The sequence below is a fragment of the Cupressus sempervirens genome, chromosome 8 (genome assembly GCF_028749045.1).
Source record: "Cupressus sempervirens isolate cs-2001-9-10 chromosome 8, ASM2874904v1, whole genome shotgun sequence".
NCBI lineage: Eukaryota > Viridiplantae > Streptophyta > Pinopsida > Cupressales > Cupressaceae > Cupressus > Cupressus sempervirens.
Window position 1 is genome coordinate 145929254 of NC_143125.1, and position 19024 is coordinate 145948277.

Here is a 19024-nt window from a genome sequence, read left to right on the forward strand (position 1 = left end):
CATGGTGAGGAAGAAGATGATAGTATACTAATTTAAATGTCAACATATTGCAAGGCAAAGGATAACAATTATATACTAGTGTAAGTTGGGGAGTCACTTTGTTATATTTGAATCTGAGAAATTATTTTACTTGCCCTATATTGCTATCAAATTGGTGAAGTTTTCAACTTACTACAATCTGTTGAGTACTACCCAAGGTTGGAAGTGAATTATTGTCCACAATTTCCTATTAGTCCCCTTGCCTCAAAATTGGTAATATAGGGGGATATTATTGGTAAGGGGTGACATTGAGATTCCCCCAAAAAAAAATATAATCATCAAATTATTTTTCACCAAATAAAAAAACTATCTTAATCACTTAACTACAATTATAGAACCATTGTCCATAATTTCTCTAAACACAGTCCAAGTGGTGGGGCTAAAATGGCTTGAAAATTCAATGTTGATGCTAGTAAAAAATAGTTTTTTGACTAGAAAGATGATAATCCTGCTAATGCTAGACAAGGTAAAAAAACTACTATGCTTGATAGAAGTGAATCCTTGGGAGGGTGGCACCAATTTCTAGCATCTATCATAGCCACATCCATAGTTGTAGCCACAACCAGCTATGGCTCAAATGTAGATTTTTCAATAACGCTAATTCTATATTGAGAACAAAGGAAAAATACACAATTTTTCCAATTGATATGTTGGAAACCTTGCCAATTATTTTCCATCATCTTGTTGCTAAGTATATCCTATATTATATTGCTTTGGGAAGTATATACTTATTTATATTTTCTTCCTCTAATCCACAAAGGCAAAGAATGATTTCTTAAAATTTCTTCAAGCTGTAAGCTTTGGTATAATAGCATTCTTTTGAAATTTTCCTCTCTTTTCTAAATATCTAACAAACTCGTTAATGTGTAATGTATCCTATTTTGATCCAATGACAATTGCTCTTTAGATATTCCCTCTTATATAAACCCCTTAAACCCTCCTGTAGTCGTCATTCACCCTCTATTTTATTATTTAACAGTGTTGTCAAATCTTAAAGCAATATTGTCAAATTGCAAGATATTGGGGGTAATGATGTGAGTCTCAACACTTACAAGGGCAAAATTTACCATAAAAATCATCAATAATTCCCTTTTCTCAAATTAAATGTGGATATTTTGATAATCTATATTCGATCTTGTCCAAATTCTATTGCTTCTTATCTATAAGTAATGGGCAATAGCTCTGCAAAATTGCCAACTTCTGTTCACCACTTTGACTATTTTTACCATGATTACTAAAGTTATTTGCAACTAATATTTTTACTATTGAATCTAAATTATTTTTTTGCACTCTCTGATCAACAATGATAGTGCTAGGTGCTTCAACTCTTACAAGTTAATAGCTCTTTTTATTGTACAAGAACTACAATAATAGGTCCGACAATGATTCCAATAGGGGTTTCAGAATATCTTTTCTTTTTAGTGTCATCCCGTGTTGTAGGGTAAGTTGGATTGGCATCATTTTTGCATTTTCCACCAGATGATGTGGGGGTGTTCACAGGAGGCATAGACTTGTTTTGGGGGTGCTAAAGGTACTGAAGAAGGGGGACTACTTGAAGGACTTGGCAGAGAAGGATTTTCAGGAGAAGGTGATGGCTTAACAATCAGGCTTTTGCCATCATAGTGAACATTAAAAAAATTAGCAAATTCTGGAATAGGGGGACTGGGATTATTATCACTGACATCTAGAACACTCACATACTTCAATTGAGTTAAATTAGCTAGAATTTGACAAGAGAGATTGTTATCATTCAGCTTGATAGTCTTGAGAAAAGCTAGATTTATAAGAGAAGGTGATACATTTCAAGTGAGTTACTTCTTAGGTAAAGAGATTGAATTAACCAAGCCATTAGCACATCTAATACCCATCCATAAATTGTAGGGTATTTTCTAGTCTAGGACCTTGCTAGATCCATTAGGTAATTAAGAGTGTCCAAAAACTCCAAAAGAGTAGTTACTTCAGGTGTGTAGAGCTTACAAGGGTCAGATAGACAAAAATAATTTTCCTTGTAACTGAAACCACCAGCCAGAATCTTGAGGTTAGGAATTGGTCCTGTAAGCTTGTTACTATCCACCAAAAGATTGGTGAGCGGTAAGTCCGCAAACTGGGCAGGGATCAACCCGACCAAGTTGTTATGATTTAACCTGATATCTTTTAAAGACACACACTTCGAGAGTGAAATTGGATTGGTTCCATTGAAAGTATTCCCATATAACCATAAATGTTTTAAAGACTGCATTGTGCCTAGCAAGTCTAGTAAACTAGATAGACTAGGTGTATCTTGTCTATTCAATTGGAGAACCTAGATTCTAGATCTAGAGAAAGTTGATGCAATTGCTCCAAAAATTTTGTTGTAGGCTAGTTCCAACATAGATAGCTATGCCATCTCTCCAAGAAAGTCTAGCATATGACCAACAAGATTAATTCAACATAATGTCAAATTTTCCAAACTGACAGAAGCTTTTAGGTCCATGGGAAGCTGTCATCCTTTGGTGGCATTGAGATTATTGTACTTCAAAGAGAAAAATAGCAAATTGGTCAATCCCACAAAGAAATTAGTAGGAATAGTGTCAAATTAATTCATGCCAAGGTAGAAAAATTGTTGATGTGATAGACCATTTAAGGTGGGTAAAGGCCCTGACAAATTGTTTCTCTATAAACTGATTCTCTCTAGTACAATACACTGATTAAAATTGGAGGGCAAGGTGCCCACTCATCCATCTTTAAAGAATTGAATCTTGGCTACTCTATTGCCAGTTGTGCAATAGATACAATTTCATTTATTACCACAAAGATCAATATCCCCATTAGGCCATTTTAGTAACTCATGATTGGTGATACCCTTCTTGAATGGATTCAAAATGGCTAGGTCTCCAGGGTTTGTTACACCATTGACAACGGTTGTGCATGCCAACAAAAATGCACAAAATGCGATTGAAAATGATACCTCTAATCAATATCTCCCATAACCACCACTCATTTTTGTCAATGCCCCAAATCTTTTTATACAATAGCTATAACCAAATTCTCTTGTTCTTTGTAGAGTTTTCATCCACAAGCATTAATATGGTAAAAAAAAGAGCATTAAGTCCTCAAAGTTTCATATTATTCTCTCTTATGCTTCCACATGAAGTCCATGATCCCAATTCATCCAAGGGCTGAAATGGATTCCCTTCCATCCATTATTTGTGCATTTTGCATTGCAGTTCCCATCACGAAATCCCTTTTCTGTCATTCCCTAAGAATAAAATTATAGCCAAGACATACTAAGCATGACCTAGCAATCATATTTGTCCAATCATTCTGACAATGTATTTGATTTTGCATAGCAGTGCTCTGTTCCTCCTCCCATTAAACCTCATTTAGATGGCCCCTAAAAATTAAAAAATTAAAGATTAAATCTAACAATTTTCCATACTCATATTCAAACATTTAAAACTATAATATTGGAAGGGAAGTTAAACTCGGTGCTCTGTTAAACATCTTTTAGCAATATATTATTATCTCCAATGTTTCTGTGTGACTATTGGATGGAAGACAATAGTCAAAATTAATACGTCAAAAATCACCATAAATAAACACATTTGGTTACATTAACTATTATTAATGCCAAACATTGCATGGGTGAATATAGGTGAGCATCCAGGTTTAAATAGAGACTTCATCATTACCATGAGGAGTATCAAGCACACAAGAACTCACTTCTGGAAGTAACAAGAATTTTGTGTCATTTCGAGGGGGAGTACATGTGTGGGCTAGGAGTTTAGTGCAAAATGGTTCTCATTATAATAGTCAATAATTGTAGTGGAACTATGGCATCTTGTGTCTGCAATAAGTGGTTGTATTAAAGGAATGGAAAGAGCATGTAATGCTCTATTATAATCATTGGAGTTTGGAAGTTTATTTCTGCTACATGAAGAGTACTTACATTCTGGAAAAATTTTCCTGGAGTACTTACATTGTAGTATTATTTCAAAATATACAAAGAAGATTTTAACTAGTAACTTAGTAGCCTAGGTTGCTCTTTCAAATTGCAAGATGTAGCTTCACTTCTAGAATTGGGGTGTGACTCTTGGTTGAAGATGAAATTTGATTGCATTTCTCATTTCTTGTCTATTTCCTAGTGCATAAACCCAAACATATCTATTGTTGTACGCAGTTAAAGTCATCTTCTAAGTCCTTCAGTGAAAATATATAGATATTCCTATCTCATGGAACATCTATAGATTCCATTTGATGCAATCATGTAGGAAATAAATATTTACTGCACATAACATTAAATGGACTGCACATGTCATTTGTATATTAAACATCTCCAAGAAAATATTAAATGTTATTTCTCCTTATAGCTTCCCATAGATGACACTATGTAAAAAGATTGTGATACAAGATTAATACACTACATTAATTTAATCACTATCATTAATTCAAATTATCTCCAATTTAAGGTTGCTTATGATTGTGGGAAAATCTCTCTGCCTTTCATATCATCACATGATGTACGATTAAGACTCTCCTCTACATAAGTGCCTCTGTGTGTATATAAAATGCCTCTTCATATCCATCATCAATTCTAAAAGCTTCTCATGTCTTAATGAATGCAAAAACCACCCATCTGTAATCATGCTGGAACCATATTCATAGTCTTTATGGTGTTGTGTATATATTGTTCAATATCATTATGTAATTTTGTTCTATTAATGCCTTTGTTGCAGTTAGATGTGATTCAACCTATGTATGGGTTATAATATTTCTATTCTCTATGGTCATTAAAATTAGTGTCATTATGATGAATAGACGTTGCAACACCTTCCAAATTTGATGGCTCCTCCCACCTGTCAGGGGCCCTTTGCAAGAGCAAGTCTTGTAAAATTATGTTTGCTGGTGTTGAAAATATGTTTTCTATTCACTTGCCATTTTAGGCATGTCAGTCCATCTTCAAGAGATTTTCAAGAAATTTTTTATTGCAAAGGGACTAAAATTTTCTTTTGCGGTGACTCCAACATAAGGTTTCTTAGAAGAAGATTTAAAATTTGTGCCATTTTATAAATACATCCTCATAAAGAAGAGAACCAAAGGAAACAAAAGAAGAAAAGGAAATAGAAGAGTCACAATTTCCATGCACAAATATAGTCAATTGCAAAAGTAGAAAGCTAGAATGAAATGTTGATATGAAACCTGTATTTGAATAATTAAAAAACACAAAAATACTTGAGCTTATATATCAAAGAAGCTTGAAAACCTTCATATTCAAGACCCATTTCAAAAAGAAGAGTTGTTGTATATACACCTAATCTCATATTCTCATGTGAGCCACATGCACCAAGCAAACATATCTATACAAAGATCATAGATTTGATTGGCATTTTTTATGATAAAGTTTAGAGCTTCCTCAAGATATCCAACATGATGAAGAAGATCAACTATGCACAAGTAATGATCAAATTTAGGTATAAAGTAATAAGCGTCACTCATGTAATTGAAGTATATACAACCCTCATTCACTAAACCTACATGGCCATTTGAAAATAACAAACAAGCAAAACTCACATGCTTAGGGTTTGTTCTAGAATGTACCATTAGTTCAAAGAGTTTGAGAGCATCCTTACACATGCCATTTTGTTCATATCTTGCAATTATTGAATTTTGAGAGAGCACATCTTGTTCAGACAATTTATCAATAAGTTCACATGTCTTCTGTATGCTTCCACTTTTTTGTACATGTCAACCAGGGCACTCATAACTACAACCTCAAATAGCAATCTACTTTTAACTATTGTCTAATTGATTTCCATACCTTGTTCTAAACCTCCCATTTTTGCACAAGCTGGTAGAATGCTGGAAAATGTTGAGGAATCTAGAATTGCATCTTCGTAGAAACCTCCAAGGCTTTTTTAACAAGCCCATTTTGTGAATATCCTACAATCCATCACATTCTATGTGACCACATCCTGTTGAATCATTTTTTCAAATAGATGAGATGCCTTGTTTATGCTCCCACATTTTGAATACATGTCTTTCAAGGCATTTGCAACTTCAATATCAGACAAAAGTCCTAATTTGATTATGCAATGATGGATGCCCATTCCCTATTCCAGAGCTCCTATTTCGGCACAGACTAGAAGGATACAAGAAAAGGTCATAGAAATTGGCATTACACTTGCTGATTGTATTTACTTCAAACTCTTCGAAGCCTTTCAATGAAAAATCCTATTTTGTGCATATCTCATAATCATATCATTCCATGAGACTACATGTCATAGAGACATTTTGTCAAATAGTTCCCGTGCATGTTCTATCCTTCTACATTTGGCAAACATGCCTATCAGGATAACCATCACCACAATATTAGACTAAAATCGTCTTTCCCTTTGATGAATGCCCATGCCCTATTCTAAAGCTCTCACATTGGCACATTTTGGGAGGATGCTGACAAAGGTTGTGAAGTTTGTCTTTTCACTGAAAAGTTGCATTGCTTAAAATCTCCAAATGGTTTTCAACAAACCTATTTAGTGAATATCCTACAATCATGGCTTTTGATTTCACCCATGGCTTTTAATTGTTCTACGATTAATTCAATACTTGAGAGATCAAGCTGAAGATGGGGAAGGAAGACCAAAAAAGATATTTAATGTCAATCATAGAGTGGTACCTATTTGATGGGGTTTTGTGGGCATAAATTTCATGACTAATAAATAGGTTTTATTCGGTGGCTCAGCGAAGGCACCAATGAGAAGATCATGGCCAGAGTACCAAGGATCATGGCTAGAGCACTAAGAAAACATGAATTTTTATGGATATGGATTTTAGAGTGTGACAAAACATGACTTACTTTCATCTCAAAGCACATTATTGGTGAGCATTGCCTAGGGAAATGTAATTCCTAGTCTAGAAGTCCTAGTTGAGATAGATTTGTTGAGCAGAAGGAAAAATGCTCATATATTTTAATTTTGAGGGAAGCCTACTAAATGACAAAAACAAGGATGCAGAGTACATGGTTTTAAATTTTATTGTTGTAATTTACACTTCAAAGCATTGAGAGAATCTCCAATCCCAATTTAGGGCATGCAGAGGATGGATTGGATGACTTGAGGAATTCCATAGTGAATATATCTTCAATTTGAGGATTGTGAAAAATAAACAACTAATTAACACAGTTCTAAATACTTATTGTTCTAATGAAAAACCTTTTCTTATCAATTCAATTTAGGGAAATAAGTTAATTTTTGCAATGAGAGATGGAATGGGCATGCACACATTTTAACTCTTTATGTAGGTAGTCTAAATGAAGAAAATCATGACTTCGATATAAATTTGTTTCTTATAAAAAATTACATTTCTTAGGGCTCTAAGTTGGACTCTTACAAGTGGTATCCACTAGGAATCTTGCTTACAAAATGCAACTTTCTAATTAGAAGTTATCACGCAAGAACATCCTATTAGATAATAAAAATGGCCAACTAGTTTGAAGCTTAAACAGGTTAAGGAAACATAAGGTATAATTAACCAAAATTAGTTTTGTATATTAATACAACTTCCATCACTAGTGTTGTTAACAGATGCCCTAATATCTCTCAATTGTCTTAGGATTGGGAAGACATCCCAACAAAACTATAAAAATTAAATCCAAGTAACATTTTTAAAAATATATAATTGTTGCAACCAATAAATAAACACATAATGTTACAAATGCTCAAAAAATACAAAAATGATTCTTTAATATCCATGTTACATCACTAGTTGATCTCCTCTACTCTCCTGGTTGTTACCCTCTCATGCACTTAACCCAATCACTCACAAATTGAAGAATGGACTAGAGTGCCAAAGTAATTGGGGTTTTGGAGCACTCCCCCTCATTCCTCTTCACGTCACCTATTAAATATATAAAGTTTCTTTTGTATTAATTTAATAATTTTAGATGATCAAAATAGTTTTAATTTTTTCTAAAACAACTAAAATTATAATTGAAGTAATTGATTCTTTTTATAAATAATATCTAGTATTTAAGTTTTTTTTATTTAATAGGATTTTATTTTCATATCATAATTAATGTAATCCAATGTTCAAAAGTAATTATAGAATAATAAAAACATAATAATTTAAGAATTATATATATATATATATAAACCCTCAGATGGATTTGGAATTTATTAATCCAATTTGGTAGGATCTAATCTGTTTATGCAAGAAAAGAATGTTTCTATATTATTATATCTATAGGGCATTTGCATCATAGCTTGATCTCGAGGAATTTAATTAATGATGATGTATTGATAGGAAAAAGCTCCTATGGTGAGTACCTAACATGATACAAAATATCGATCATCCATTTAGTCAGTTGTTTGGGTGATCAATTGTTTAATCATTATTTGATCATTTATTTAGTCACTTAGTCTTGTAAATTACATAATATTACTAGAATATATCACTTGTGGTCATGTGACTAAAATGTTTAGTCTTGTGACTAAATTTTTTAGTCACATGGTCATTTATTTGCCAAAAGTCTACTAGTGCTTGGTGGACTATTGTTTCTAACAAGGAGAACATGAAGACTTTTGTGCATGGGTTCAAGATATTAGATCTTGATAAAGAGTTAGAAGATAATCATTAAAGAAGAAAATCTCAAAAGATGTAGTGAAGAAGAGAGATATCTATTCATGTGTAATATGAGACCAAGAGAATCTCTATTGACAACTCTTCAAGAGTATGAATATAGTTAGTTAAAGTGACTTGTAACATCCCATGAAATTTGGAAATCATTAGAATCTACCTTTGAAGGTGATGATCATGCAAAAATAATGAGATTACAGAATTGGAATCTGCATTTCAAGATGCTAGAATGATGGAAGATGAATCTGTAAGAAGTTATATTGGTAGAATATTATAAATGGTTGCAAGAATTCAGTCTCATGGTGGAACCAAGGAAGGTGATGAAGTCATATGGAAGATCTTGAAAAATTTTACACCACCATTCAAGCTAACAGCTTAGATGATTTAGCTACTAATGCCCTATAATAAGAATTTCACAAAGGAAACATTACTTGGAAGTTTAGAATTAGAAAAAGAAGACTTAAGAAAGTCTAGAGAATGTTTAAGGGTTGAAACAAATTTTAGTGCCTTGAACATTTGACTTAATTTAACAAGGATTGCAAGCACACATGGAGCTTTTTCTGGAAGTAGCAAAGCTAACGAAGACAAGAAGTTTGAGGAAGGAATTGACCTTTTGGTAAGAAGAGAAAAAGATGGTAAGAAAATATTTAAATGTTGGACTTGTAATAATTTTGGTCATTATGCATCTAAATTTCCTAAAAGAGAGAACAAGTATAAGGGAAAGCTTAACCCTAGAATAGATAGAGATAGAAATTATTTGTATGCAAATGAAGATGAAGAATCTGATGAGAAAGATCAAAGTGAAAGTGGTGACGAATTAGGATTTGTGGCTATCAAGGAAGATGATCTTGATAAAGAAATTAAAGAAGAAAGAGGTCTAGTTACCCTAGTAGAAAAGAACACTAGTACATTTGGGGATAATTTTTGATGATAATTTTTTATGGTAGACCAATTTGGCCTATCAAATTCATTTTTTAAAAAATTGATCCCGATAATGTCAAACTTTCAATGGAAATTAAGTTTGGCATCGAACTTTTGACTTTGTTGAGGATATAAAAAAATAAAATAAAAGTGAAACTTTACTTCATATCATGCGGCAAAGTGTGGGTGGGAGGCTTCAGGCATGACCAATTAAGAGATTTTCAGCACTGTCAAGGTAAAGTTGATGGATTCATTTTATTATCCACATCCTCTTCTATTTGGAACTTTTTTTTAATGTAAGGCCTTGTCCTCTTATGTTTTCTTGTTTAATTTCAATGTAAGGGTTGAAGATATTTTTTATTTTCATTATAAGGGTTCAGGGTAATTTTTACTTTGGTCATCAATTGTGGTGATTCAAACATTGTTCATATTACCCTATGTCTTGATTAGATTATGTAAAGACCTGGCAGTCTAAGATTTTCAAGTGTTTACTAAAGTTAAAAAGTTCCCTTGACCATGATAATATAATGGGTCTATGCCTTCATGGTATTAAAAAAGACTATATTCTTTGCACAAGACTCTCATGTTTGCTAAGTAATGCTATTATTGTCATTGATTCCCATGACTCTATTACTTTGGGGAAGACCAAAATGTTAGAAAATAGAAAGAATTAAAAATACAAATCAAGGACATAATAATAAAATTAAGAGTAATAGTGAATGAGAAAATATGATAAATCTAGGATGTCTTAAATACAATTGATATTGGTTTCGTAGGTGCACTTGGACTTGGACACCATACACCTTTTAATATTCATTTGTGACTTTCTTTTGCATCTTCATTATATCTAAAAGTTTTAATTGATTGAACCTATTAGACTATAGAGATTGGTTCTAATTTGGATTCTTTCTCAACTATGTGTTGAACCATAGGAGTATTGTTATCCTCTTTATCCTTTGCATATCTATCATTGCTTAATTTCCAACAGTGGCTTGGTCTGTCTCCATTCTTCTCTCTATTTTAATTTGGTTTTTGTGTTTCCATCTTCCATTACTAAGCCCTCTTCATGATAGATATTTGTATTGGGAATCATAAAGATGGATTTTTTTTGGATAAGGATTTATTTTAGAATCTTCAAGGGTTTTTTTTGTTTAGGAATTTGCAATGGATGTATTTGAAGTTCTCTTTCTTGCATTAATAAGTAATGAAGAAAATCATGTTGTTATGGGTTTTGATGTTGATATGTGCATTATTTGAAACAAATTTTTTCCCTAGAACTCATTAATTTCATCTATTTCCTCCATAAGATGCATATCTAATCATTTTATTAAATCAAGTTTGAAAGTCATCTTGGCATTCTACTATATCATCTTTAAATTTATAGTTATTAGCTATAATTGCTGAGAGAAATCTAATCTTAATTTCTACCAATTTGGACTCCAAATTTTGCAATTTTGCATTAGAATAATTGCACGCTATTTTAAATATCATTCTAGTCTAAGCCCCAATCCATCCGCCTTGTGAGTTGAGATTTGGTGTATTTTCAAAAAAAGCAACAACATGATCATTCAATGCTATAACTTCTCTTTATACTATTTTCAATCATTTCAAAATCTCTACACAATTTAGTTCTTGTAATAAGTGCATCCATATCTAATGAGACAATTTTTTAGTTTATAAGTAGTCTAGGAACAACTCCTTGTTTAATATGGTACTAAACTCCTTCAGAAATTGAAATTTATCCAACACTAGGCTCATCGGTAATAATAAATTTATTTATGTTCTTTTTGATAGAATCTTTCCAAAGCGCCATATTCTTTCTCAAGATTATGGATAGTATTTCTTTATGAAATCAAGTGACATCAATGATTTCCCATTTTCAGCTTTCCAACATCATAAATGGAGAACCTAAATTTTGGAAAAAAAATCTAGGGCTCCATCTTGCCTTAGATCATTCCATTGAATCATATGTAAACTGGTGAATGTATCTTCCCACTCATTGTGGAAGATGAGTAGTCTCTTCCCAAGTTTCTCATATCACTTCCCTTCATTATTGCTCTGACTCAAAATATTCCTTATTGCATGTTCATAATATTCAAACCAAAATTACAATCATGTTTGTTGTGTAGATAAAAGTTAATGATATATCTCCTTTGATAACAAACAATCATAAATAAGAGTAGGCCATATATAATTTCTCAAACCATGAATGATAGTGTGAAGATAACTTCTACTTTCCATCATGAACATAGAAATTATAAAGAAAGAACCATCAAATTCCATATCTATTTATGATGCTTGGTGCTTCCTATCATTAATATATATGCCTTCCAACATTCATTCGCTTACCTATTTGACTTTCCTTCGTGATTCCTTTGTATGATTCAAAAATTTAAGTTCCTAAATTTTCATTCGAAGGTAAAGTTAGTCAAATGAGGTGATAAAATTGTGTATGTAGATATATGTATGTATGTGTATATATGTATGTATGTATATTTTATGGTGGGATGAAGACTGAATCAACAAGAGCAAGGATTTTCCCACCAAAAGGTTTGTTATTTCATTCCAAATCCATATAGTACTATTCCAACCCTAGACTAGGTTGAAGATAATAAATTTCTAGGTCACAACTCTTGACCTTATAACTTCATCCTTCCATGTTCGATCAAAATAATGATCTGACTATTACACTTCCAGATTGTAAGAAAAATTGCAAAAAGTTGCATGACAACTTTTATTTCATTTTTTGCAATTTTTACAACTTTTACACAAACTTCAAATAAAACATTCCACATGCCTTCAAAACTATACAAAAATATGCAAAAATTTTATAAAACATAAAAATGGATATTTTTGGTCAACTCACAATGTTTGACCAATAGTTGAACAACCTTTGAGTTGTCTATAACCTTATTACAACATGTAAATAACTTGCTTAAATGTATGTTTGAGATTGTCTAACATATCTTGTGTTAAATTAAATTCTTATTGATCGCTCTCTATACTATCCTACCTAGTGTTTGACCACCTTATTTAGGACCTAGGGACCCTACACCAAGATCTAGGATTTCATTGTCATACCCTTTTGTTCACGGTGTATTAATGTATGTATGTATGTATGTATGTATATAAATAATAAAACTCGCTCAATAGGTAGCATGCCCACAAGCTTTTAAACATAGCTATATAAGGAATGAGTTAGGACATATCTAAGCCAATTGATCTAGTTGTTGATTAGTTGGGTTGATTACAAATTCCTATAGAACTATCATCAAATTAGGTGCAATAAAATGAACATTCAGTTGTTCCAACTACCATTAACTTGACTGGTCTATTTAGACCCATTGATTATTGTCACATTCTTTAAAACATAACTATATAAGGATTGAGCTAGGATGTATATAGGTTAACCTTAAATTAACTATAAACTACAACATAAAGATTGCACTAGGGTATTACAGGATTGTAATTATAGAAAATTGCCTGATTCATCCCAGTGGGTGTATGATGAGAAGAGTTGTATCAGGTCAGTAAAGCTCACCAGTGGTTATAGAAATATAATTAAATCAAAATAATTAGAAACTATAAGTACATATTTGATAGAGTAAGTAGCTAAAGGGTCTTGATCCCATGTATATAGGTATGTAGGTAGTGGAGTAGGTAGAGTATACTTCCAGTATGTAGATGCCTTGGACATAGTTAGGTAGCATGGATCATCACAATGTTGTATGCACTTTTTCCCTTACCTCATGGATGTAATAGTTCATGTTGGCCTAGTTTTTCACCATTCCTATTTTTGTGCTTTCAGTATTGAAAAACTTTGACTATGTGAGTTGAAATTTTGAACTTAGGTTAAAAACCCTAGTGCTTTATCTTGTTTTACCCTAGCTTTTAAAAACTTTTGAAATTTTTTTCAAAATGACTTTAGGCAAGATATTTTTTACCTTAAGTTTTAAAATTGCACAAGGATGGCTTCATAAATTTTGGTTAAACCTTTTATATCCTTACTTTTGATTATAGTTATTATGAACATTCCAATTGAAAGACTTTACTGTAGCACCTTTTCAACCCACCATCGATCTTGGTCAGATTGATGGAGGGCGCTTCAACCCCACATCATTGAAATGTAAGGTTTTTAACTATTAAGGACAAGTGCCTTTGCACCACATAGCCCTGGCTTGTGCTAGAATATCAGTGTGCTGCAAAGATTATGACTTGTCAGAGTTGGTCAAAACCTTTTTTGTAGACTTGTAAGTACCATTAGTACAAATTTTAAAATTCCCGCAATGTCATTGGTTGATCTTTTAAGTAAAGGTATTACTTTATGTTCAAGATTTATGCACTGTGGATCTTGTTTAGATCAAAGGCTAGCACTTACCTGTAATAAAAAAATGCACAAGAATTAAACAATGCAGGGAAGCAAAAATTTGATGCATGGTGAAGGTGGGACCAATTGCGCAATGTATTGTATTGAGTCGTGCTAAGCTGCAAAAAGTGATATTGATGTGTATTGCTAGCTAGGCCATTTAGAAGGGTTGTTTTCCAAATATGAATTCAAAATTCATGATCACAGATCTTTTAAAGATGAGTGGCTAGGGCTTACCTACAATAAGAAACTATTCGACCTTTAAATAATGTGGGCAAGTGCCCTTATGCCATGTGACAAAGTGGGACCAAGTTTTGGGGAGATTGCAGAGTGATGCTATGCTATAAGTTTGTAAAGATTCAAGCACATTCATTGGTTGAATATGAAACTTGTGCTTAGCTAGAAGTGATGATATCATGGGTGTGGAAACTCTAACAATTAATATGGTAGTTAGATTTTTCAGAGCATGAGAGTTGAATGGCATGATTTTATTGATCAAATTGGGTAATGGGACCATAAAGGACAAATATTTAGACCCACTGTCAATCTTGGTCAGATCGATGAAGGGTTCTTGCCCCCATTATGAACCTGTAAGAAGTTTAAGGAAAGTAGGTAAGTGCCATGTGGACATGTGTCCATGGTGAGGTCAGCACCTCCATCTCAGAGTGTTAAAAAATTTTAAGTTGTGTTGTCGTTGATCTTATATAGATCGATGGTTGGTGCTTGCCTACATAATAAAAATGCTCACTAGTTAAGTAATGCGTGAAAGTGCCAGCCTAACATGTGGTGAAGTTGATGTCAAGGACCACTTTCTTAGAAGATGATATGGGACTTGTTTGCATGGAAGTTTGTTAGAAGTTGTTGATTCATATGGAAACTTTCTATTGGTCAATATAGCTGATTGGGTATCATCAAAGTACAATAATCTATAATTATTGATTCATTTATGATATGAAGGGTTAGCACTTGCCTGCAATTTCAATATGGAAGAAGTTTAAGCAATGCAGAGAAGTGCTAACATGACATCTAGCAAAGTGGGACTAGTCACAACCAAAGTGGGATACTCTGTGCCATGTTGGAATATTTATTATGCTAGTTGTATTGTATTTTCCACTTGTTGCCATAAAAGTATGCTATTTCTCTTGGTCGTTGATCTAGAGAAAGATCAACAGCTAGTTCTTGCTCACAATTCCAAATGACAAGAAGTTTAAGGAATATGAGGAAGCACTTGTTTGACACATGGCCATATTTTTAAAGTAATAAAGCATGTCTTCTTTTTTGAATTAGGACCATCTAATATACTAAAACTAATGAGTAAGATTCAAATCTGAATGCAATATGAAAATAAGGGCTAATGGAAATTAATATTGCTCAGAGTTTATTCATGTGATCTCAATGCATAAATAAAAATCACAATTTTGCCATTATTGAACCACCAAAGTGCAAAGAGTTATCAGAGAATAAAAAAATCCTAGAGCTAGGGCACATAAATTCTACCAAATAATTTAGTGAATTGTAGCAAAACTTTTATAGAAGAGAAGTGCAAATTTAGTAGGTAAGTACTCTTTAACTTCTGAAAAGAAAAAAAATTGGTGTTGTAAAAGTTTAAAATCTTAGAAAATGCCTCCATGAAAGGAATTCTCAGGACAAACTAATTATTTAAAGAGGGATGTGCATGATGATTTCTTTGAACAACTCCCAATATCAATAAATGAAATAACTAAGGGAAGAGAGCTTATTCCAAAACACCCTAGGGTAGCTATAGCAGAGGATTTCTATGATAGAGCCAATTGGGTAAGAGACACCCAGGTTTCTATGGGAGGATTGGAATTGTTTAAGAAGTGATTTGCTGAGAAAAACCTAGATACCCCTTTAAGAAATGTTTGGGAATTTGACATTGGAAAACTAGTAGTACCTGGGCTTTTCTTTGATAGTGATATGCTTACTGATTTAGCCAAGAAATATGATCATATTACAAGTTTTGTAAAGAATTATGCTAGAGCCAATCTTTTTAAGGTTTTTCTTGAATTGATTAGTGAAGTATTCAATCTAAACCCTAACTATGTTGTGCATGAGCCAATTGACATGGATGACCTTCAGGCAAGGTACAATACATAGAGAACATATCTAAGGACAGTGCCTCTACAACAACACTTTGCTAGGATTGGTATAGTGCCTTTGGTTACAACCCATACACCAGAACCATTAATGAGGAAACATTTTAATCCTAGGGCTCAAGCATTATATTTCACCTTGTGCAAACTTTTTGGGATGGACAAGGAGGAGCATATTAAAGGCTCTATTGTTCTTATTATGGCTCAAACATTGCAATTTGGAATAAGAAATATTCTTTATTTTGCTAATTTTCTATCACAAGAAATTCATAATCGTTTGATGGGAGTAGCACAAGGAAAAGTAAATAGACCCTTCTATTGGTATTCATTGCTTGTGCATATATGCCTGTTTAAGGAAGTCTCCTTTTTCTCCAAGGGTATGGACTTAGAAGTAACAAGGGATGGAGAGAAGAATCCAATTCAACTATGGAGTGTTGACATGAACTTAGAGGCAAGAGATGCTAGTTTTGTGAGGATTGATAGATATTTTGCATCCAAGCTGATTGCTCTTGAAAGGGGATAGCCCTAGGATTCCACAATCACTGCTAGAATTGGTCAGACCCAAGGACCATACAAAAGGGCTTTTGGTTAGTCATAAATGGGAGAATATAATCCCATATAATGTTTCCACCATGATTAGAGTGTATGGATTTCTAGGTAAGCCTCATGTGCTACCTTTTCATGTGCCTCTAAAAATAGGGATAGCAAAATTGTTATGGCAATTTTAGACTATTGATGAAAGAGATTTTCCTAAGAAAGGTACTTTTTTCCCAGTTCTGACTGTGGCACATGATTTTTATTTTGTCAAAAAGGGATGGAGACATCTCAATGTGTTTCTAGATAGATGCAACATGGCAGAGTCTCATGCAAGATTTATTGATCCAAAAGGATTTTATGATCTTTTAAGAGAAAGGACAAAAGCTGCCCACCTAACATAGTAGGTGTATTTTCCTGAGGATGTTATAAGGAATATCTTTTCTTTACAAGAATAGGAAGTTACAAAGGAAAAATGGATACTGTTTAGAAAAACTTCATAATTCATTAATGCCTTCGACCCTACCTATGATCCATTGAAGGATAAAAAATACTGGGGAGCCAAAATGCATGCATTAATGAACAATTTTGCTATAATAATACAAAAAATGAATGAGAAGAAGGCTACGTATGCCAAAACTTATCTAGATAGAGTTACAGAAATATAGAGAAGAATAAATAGTAGAAAGATAGTAGCTCCTGTTCAATATACTTTTCAGAAGAGGGTAGGATATGTGATGGTACAATATGTACAATAGGTTCCCCTTCAGGGAAAACCAAGGCCACAAAGCCCATTTGTAGCTAGTGCCCCAAAGAGGCAAAAGTTAGAACAAGGATCCTCTTCTCATGTAGAAGAGTACTCCCCAAGCTAGATCCCAATCCAAATAGATGATGAAGCATCCTTAAGGGAACAACTTAGACAATTTGTGGAGAAGGGGATGTTATTGTTACTACTACATACTTGAAAAGTGGAGAACCTCAAGAGCCTTCTGCACCTTCCTTGGACCTTACAACTTTTGACTATCAAGGTAAGGAGATAGATCAAATAACTACCTAGGCTTTTGAGAAATTTATTAATGATGAAACTTTTGTTAAATCTAGAGCTTTTGCTCAATTTTTGAGGAGGAAGAATACAGGAAATTTTGAGAAAATGTGTGAGAAAATAAAAATAGAGTAACCTAGGAAACTAGAATCTATTATTCAAGAAGTGGAAAAGGCCAAGTTTTTCAGTGACTTTTCCTAGTTCATAGCTGAGGCTAGGAGACAATTGGTCAAGCAGTCAAGAGTCTTAATTTTCCTAGAATGGTACATAGCTAATGCTATAATTTTTATTCAATTAGAAAGGAAGAAGATGTATAGTACAAAATAAAGGAAGAAGTATTACAAGCCCACAGGGGAGTCAAATTTAGTGACGATCACCAAGCCCTAGTGATTTGGTCAATTGAAAAAAGAGATAGAACTAGAATGCAGGAAATCTCTACTGCAAAGTATACTAGTGCACTAACAGTATTCAGGGTTGGTGAGATTGGCGACAAACAATTTTTTGGAATGGCTTCAGAAATGATGAAATTTGGCACTTTGGTTCCCAGACAAGAAGATTCTAGGTTTGTCCAACTCAATGCTAGGTTTCAAGAAGTTTTGAAAGCATATGAAGACAAGAGTAAACAGATACAGTCATTGGAAAACCAAGTATCTCAAATGGAGAAGCAACTTTGGAAAAGAAAGGTGGGAGAGTCTAGAAAACCTAGGATTTATACCCCCTAGGCCACCTATTAAACCATTTAAGTCAACCCCCATTATTGAGATACCAGACACCTTAGAGAGGCCTCAATTCTACACTACAAAAGATTTTGAAGAAGAAAAGAATAAATTGTATGCATGGCATGTAGAGTTAAACAATTAGTATGAACAAAAGATAAGGCAGGGTGTACTATATTTGATAGATATAATTGAATGGCCAGTATTTTTTGATTAGTTGGCAAGGATTGCAGAAATTAGAGATGAATTGAAAAGAGATGTAGTTAAATTAAAACCTCTTGTACAAAAGTGGACTGAAAGAAATAATGATATCACTATTATGTGCATATCTATCATCCAATTGCCTTGTCATCAAATAGAAAAGATTTTTTATTTGTTAACTATATTAGAAGGTTTTGATGACAAATGGGATTCTTTTCAGAAAAGAGTGAGAATTTTTTTTTGAAGTACATAGTTGAAAAGTTTGATTTATTTCCTAGTGCTTTAAAAACTATTAATAAAGGAAAAAGAAGAATGGAAAAAAGAGTTGGATGAGAAATTTTTTCAAAGGATGATTAATGTCATAAATAAAACTAGGCACTTATTATGGTTAATGACTAATAAGGAGTTAGTTAAAGTGCAGTTATTCTATAGTGCCATTAGAAAAGACTTCATTGATATAGAGGCAATTGGAAATATTTTT

At 33.0% G+C, this 19024-nt stretch overlaps 1 pseudogene; it reads right to left on the bottom strand.

The window, feature by feature from the left end:
• Positions 1 to 1185: 1185 nt before the first annotated feature.
• Positions 1186 to 3019, bottom strand: LOC149541965 (receptor protein kinase TMK1-like; annotated as a pseudogene).
• Between the last annotated feature and the right edge of the window lie 16005 nt (positions 3020 to 19024).